Genomic DNA, 6310 nt, shown 5'->3' with positions numbered 1-6310 from the left:
TATCTCCTGACATTACCATGTCCCCGAGTCAATGTCGAGTATCTCCTGACATTACCGTGTCCCCATGTTAATGTCGAGTATCTCCTGACGTTACCATGTCCCCGTGTCAATGTTGTGTATCTCCTGACATTACCATGACCATATGTCAATGTTGTGTATCTCCTGACATTACCATGTCCCTATGCCTATTTCGATTTTCTGTCTTTCCTGACATAATAAAAAAAAACGTGCAGAGCATTGATTTTTTGTATATTCTTCCCCATCTAGCGATAAATGGCAGAGTTTTCATATATGAGTTTAAAATTTCGAAATAGATTCGATGTGTATTGCTTAAAACATATAACTTGATGAAATGAAAAAACACGCATGAAGAATATCATGCCGATCGGTCAACGGGAGGTAACTCGAAAGTTTTGATAAAATGCGTGTGTATTGTGCCGTCTATCTAAGTGATACACAGAGAAAAGGCGTTATGTTGTTACAAAGCGAGTAAACTTGCTCGTCGGACTGTTGACATTTACGTACCAAATGGTTGGTTTGTATCTCAAAGTAATTATTTTGAAGAAAAAAAGCCCGAAAACACTAATCTTATGGTAGAATATTTCAAAATAAACATACCAGTTACCATTCTTATTACCTATTTAGGCCTACTTCAGGCTGTCAGTATGTTTTATTACTCCAAAACGTCAGAATGATGTACAAGCAGACACCCTTATCCTGATGACGTAGTTCGAACAAATAGCGAATCAATTTACAAATTACGATAAATTCCGTTTTTTAATCAATACAATTGAGCGAGAGTTCAAATTCCCGGGACAATGTGAGTGGAAACGTGTCGTAAAGAGAACCATTAGCCGTTTTGAAAATATTGCCTTAACAACGAGTCTATCCAACGATGATGACTTTATTAGATTTAGACGAACTCATTCGACGTACCATCCCTATGTTCTGGGGGCTGCTTGCACATGTACGAAGCATATTAGACAAGTGTACTTCCTGTGTAATGTTTTGACCTGTGTTAATTCACATCAAATCCGATGTACCTGTTGTCAGTAGACGTCCAAGACACGACCCGCCATATATGTGCTTTTAACCAGGCCACTGAAAAACCGCTTCTTGACTAATGCTATGCTTGAGTATGGACCACAGGTTTATAGTTATCTAAATAACATGGAAGACGAGGATTTCCTCTTTGCACTTTTTGGTGCCGAGTCCCTAGTCCCAGACATGCCAGACCACACCCCACCAGAGACGATTTCAGACTTAAGTGTGCAGCCTTCATCAGGGAAGCTATGCAAATCTAGTAAAGCAATAACTGAGCAGGCACTGCTACTCATCTATTTGCTGAACCACAATTGTGTTTCTTACCAATAATATACAAACTAATCACTAATTATTGATTAATTAGTATGTGTAAATACTAGCTGAATATTGGTGGTAGCGCATAACAGTGATGTGTGCGTACGTGCGTGCATGATGAAGGGTGCGTTCGAGTGTGTGCGAGGATGTGTGCGTGCGTTTGTGAGGTGTGTGTACTTAAGTGTGTGAGTGCGTGCGTGTGTGAGGAAGGGCGCGTTCGTGTGTGTATGAGGATGTTTGCGTGGGTTTGTGAGAAGTTTGTGCTTAAGTGTGTAAGGGTGAGTGCGTGCGTGAGTGAGGAGGTGTTCGTGCTCGTGTGTGTGATGATGTGTGCGTGCGTAAGTCTGATGATTGGTGTGTGTGCGTGTACGTGTATATGCAAGGAAGTATGTGCGCGTGTGTGATGATGAGTGCGTGTGTGTGTTTGTACGTGTGTGAGGATGCGTGCGTGCGTGCGTGCGTGCGTGCGTGCGTGCGTGTGTGCATGTGGGAGGGAGAGAATGCGTGTGAATGTTCACCTGAGATTTATATTCACTAAATTGAACCAAGGAAAGTGTTTTCCTCAGTGTCTACTGTTATTATAAATGTGTATATATATAAATCATGTGTTTCAATGTTTACATTATATGTTTATGTACAATTTATCTCCATATCGGGGGAAATAAAGATTGAATTGAATTGGTTACTATCACGTCCCCATGTTAATGTTGTGTATCTCCTGACATTACCATGTCCCATGACTATGTTGTGTCACTCCTGACATTTCCATGTCCCTATTTCGATTTTCTGTCTTTCCTGACATAATAATAACCCCGTGCAGAGCATTGGTTTTTTGTATATTCTTCCCCATCTAACGATAAATGGCGGAGTTTTCATATATGAGTTTAAAATTTCGAAACAGATTCGATGTGTATTGCTTAAAACATATAACTTGATGAATGAGCATTGAAGAAATTAAAATTAAATGAAAAAACACGCATGGAGAATATCAAGCCGATCGGTCAACGGGAGGTAACTCGAAAGTTTTGATAAAATGCGTGTGTATTGTGCCGTCTATCTAAGTGATACGCAGAGAAAAGTGGCTATGTTGTTACAAAGCGAGTAAACTTGCTCGTCGGACTGTTGACATTTACGTACCAAATGGTTGGTTTGTATCTCAAAGTAATTATTTTGAAGAAAAAAAGCCCGAAAACACTAATCTTATGGTAGAATATTTCAAAATAAACATACCAGTTACCATTCTTATTACCTATTTAGGCCTACTTCAGGCTGTCAGTATGTTTTATTACTCCAAAACGTCAGAATGATGTACAAGCAGACACCCTTATCCTGATGACGTAGTTCGAACAAATAGCGAATTAATTTACAAATTACGATAAATTCCGTTTTTTAATCAGTAAAATTTTAATTCCCATACTTTTTTTTCTCCCTTTTTTGAGAGGAATTTATAAAGGCATTATTATTTCTGCTGCATTTCGTTCGATAAACTAACGTAAAATTCCTTTATTTCAAAATCAGTTTTGGCGTACCAACCATCATCCTCGATGTCCAGGGGTTACGCTTACTTTCGCTCTCTGCAACCCTGTAAATGTAATACGTCATTGCAAAATTGAAGGCTCAGTGTGTACCACCTTGTTGATGAGACAAGCAGACTAGTTCAAGCCTTTGATGTACATCAAAAGAATCTCACAGTCGCTTTACGGTAAAAAAAATGACAGGCTTTGAAGTCGAGTATCGCTCCTTTGTAAGCGATTGGTCAGTTTTTTTTTAACCTGAGACCAATCAAATAGTTATCTTCGTGTCTTCGATTTTGCTATGACATATTCCAGGGGTGCAAAGAGCGAAAGTGAGCGAAAGTAAACGAACCCCTGGATATCGAGGAGGACCAACCATGAACGAGATATTTCTTAAGTCCTCAAAGGCCAGTTTTTCTCTTTACACCAATGGGGGGTTTTATCCGAAAAGTTCCGTTGTTAAATTAATGTAATCAAACATTTTTTTTCGAATTATGTAGATAAGTGAGGATTTTAAACAAGCGAAACGTATAATGACGTCATGGTGCTATTATTTATCGACATTCCATCCAAATGTTATATATTATTTCAAAGAATGTTAAATGTTCATTTCAATTGTGTATTGTTCGATTACGCGAATAGGTTAATAGCCATTAAGTGTCCATAACCCGTTTTTTAATTCATTCTGTATTGTTCTTTCAAAAGTAAAATAAAGTCTTCCAGAAAATTACGGTCTTCAAAACCCACCTCGTCGGGAGGGATGACGGTCAGCTGAATGTCTCCGTATGCAGTCCTCCTATTTAGAGCAAAGGGTGTTTTTTTAGAATATGAATGATTTAACCAATCAATTGTCACATGTCGTCCCTACTTTTACCCAAGTAATTATGTAACTTAGATGTAGGCTAAATTAAACCAGTAGATAATAATTATTATTATATATTACTGCTAACAGAGTAAGTCAAACAGCCATTTAAACAAGTAATACCTTCATGCCTTCTTATTTTTACTTACAGCTGCTAGGGATTTATTTATCATTAAGTCTGCCTTTTTTTAAAATTTGATTTTAATAAGTAATATTTTTGTTTTCCTTGAAGGACATGCTTCGCATATTAAACCGATTTAAAATAATGAAAATCGGTCGGATGTTAAAGCGTTATATTGAAATGAATGGAAAAATAGGTAAAATTGGTCAAAACTGCCCACTTAAACCCTAATTTTCTGGCCAGTTTCCCCGTGGTAATCGTGTAATCTCATCTAAACTTCTTCAGTGCAATTCATGTATCTGATACTTAAAGTGGCTTACATTTCCTGTTGCAGTGATTGTTATTTAAAAGAGTCTTCATCAATGTTAAACGTTTTTATATTTAGTTGTATGTTATGTGTTATAGCGCAAACATTATATCAAGTCCTAGACCAATTAACCTAAACAACATAGATACATTCCGAACAGTACACCATCAATATCAGTTACTGCACGACAAGTCCAAGTGTTTGTGGTCCAGACAAACTGATTTTTTGCTTCGGTTGCCAAAATGAACTTAATTTCTTCAACTGGAAATATTGAAAAATTTGAAGTTGAGGAAACACGTTTCAAACGAAAAATTAGCGTTTGTCTATTTCGTAAAATTATCATAATTTAAAAAAAAAAAAAGTTTTACATTTATTGAAGTTTTGTGATAGATACATCTTGGGCCATACATACTCCAGGCGTCATATGATGATAACGAAGCCCCTGGGTCCGCACAAGAACAGAAAACAGAAGGTCCCGTCAGGAGAATCTGTCGCATATTCTGGCCAATGAAGATCTCCAACGAAGAGCTCTACAGAAGAACCAACAGCCAGGACGCCACCATTGAAATCAAGCGGCGCCGGATGAGATGGCTAGGCCACGTTCTCAGAATGGATCAGTCCCGACCCCCCAAAACTGCACTGAAATGGACACCACCTGGGAAAAGAAAGCATGGGCGTAAAAAGAAAACACGGAGATGCACCATAACACAGGAATTGAATGGAGCTTTCATGGGGCGAGGCACAACACGCTGCCAACGGCAGACACAAATGGTGACGCATTGTTGATGTCCTATACGGGACGATGAAGAATAACTAAGTATTAGAGAAAAGATTAAAAATAATCGTAACTAATTTTTTGTAAATTGTTAAATTTCAGCAAATAAATGCAGTGCGTGTTCTCTAGCGAACTTAATTTACTCAGTACTATCCTCTGACGTTGTCTGAACTTTTCCACGGAAACGAAGACTTTGATGAAAAGGAAATTGTGGGTTTATCCCTGTGTACCACAGGGACACAGGGACCTGATAATTTGTTACAGCTATATTTGGACGAATGTGTTCAGAGTAATTTTTACACGTTTTAGGGATTTAGATCAAATTTCGTATTCTCGTAAATAACATTATTGGTGGTGGCATTTTTACCGAAGGTCGATGTAAACCTCTTAAAACGTGTATATACCCAACGATATACCTTAGACACAATTAAGGATATTCATCATAACCAAATAGTGCTCCACTCGTATATCCTCTCCTTTCCTACAATAACCTCGGTTTCTGTTTTTTCTGATATACATGTATATATGTCTGTTGTGTATTTTCCTACATTGTAGGGCTATTGTGTTTTGTAACCGAAATTTAGATAGTTATTTGTGTTTGGTTTAAATGGATTTCTAAAATTGATAGGTATTTCAAATGCTAAGTTTGTTTTGAACACATGCCAAACTGATGAATCTAATTGCGTATAAAGGTATTTTGTAAGAGTTATACCCCTTGACTGTATGACTCTTATGTCTAATGCACTGTTATCTTGTTGCTTTTGAGCCGGGGCATTTTATCCTTCATCTGAATAAACAAAAGATTGAACCACACCCAGAGAAGTGCATGTTATTATAACAACTAAAGCTACATCTAGATTACTACATATCTGTCTGTACGCAATCTGTCCTTGTGTCTGTTACGTATAAGACAGTACATCTGTTGTTCTCTCTGCCTATATTGTTCTTTATTTGTACTTTCGTCTGTTATAAATCCGTCTGTGACTGTGATGCGTATTTGTCTGTATATTCGTTGTATTTCTAACTTTTCAGGTAAGGTTCACTTTTAACTGCCCTCCATTTAATTGCCATTTGTTCTCTGTCAATTTTTCAATCCATATTTCATGTTTTATATAAGCCAAAAAAGCGTTCTAAATACGTCTGTTAAAGCAAAATAAAATGTATTGTATTTTAAATCAATTTAAAAAATATATATATGTCTTTGTATTTGATAACTGTAGGTTTTCGTACAACAATGGCTGTGACATATGTTCAGGTTCCTGTGGGTAAGAAGTGTCGAGGTGATGTATAATAACGTGAATTTGATAGTATTGCGGTTCAAAGGAATACTGAGATGAGGTACTGAAGGGTATAACAAGTTTACATTTACTTT

Source organism: Mizuhopecten yessoensis, unplaced genomic scaffold (assembly GCF_002113885.1).
Source record: "Mizuhopecten yessoensis strain PY_sf001 unplaced genomic scaffold, ASM211388v2 scaffold716273, whole genome shotgun sequence".
NCBI classification, from domain to species: domain Eukaryota; kingdom Metazoa; phylum Mollusca; class Bivalvia; order Pectinida; family Pectinidae; genus Mizuhopecten; species Mizuhopecten yessoensis.
Note: the sequence above shows the minus strand (reverse complement) of the source record.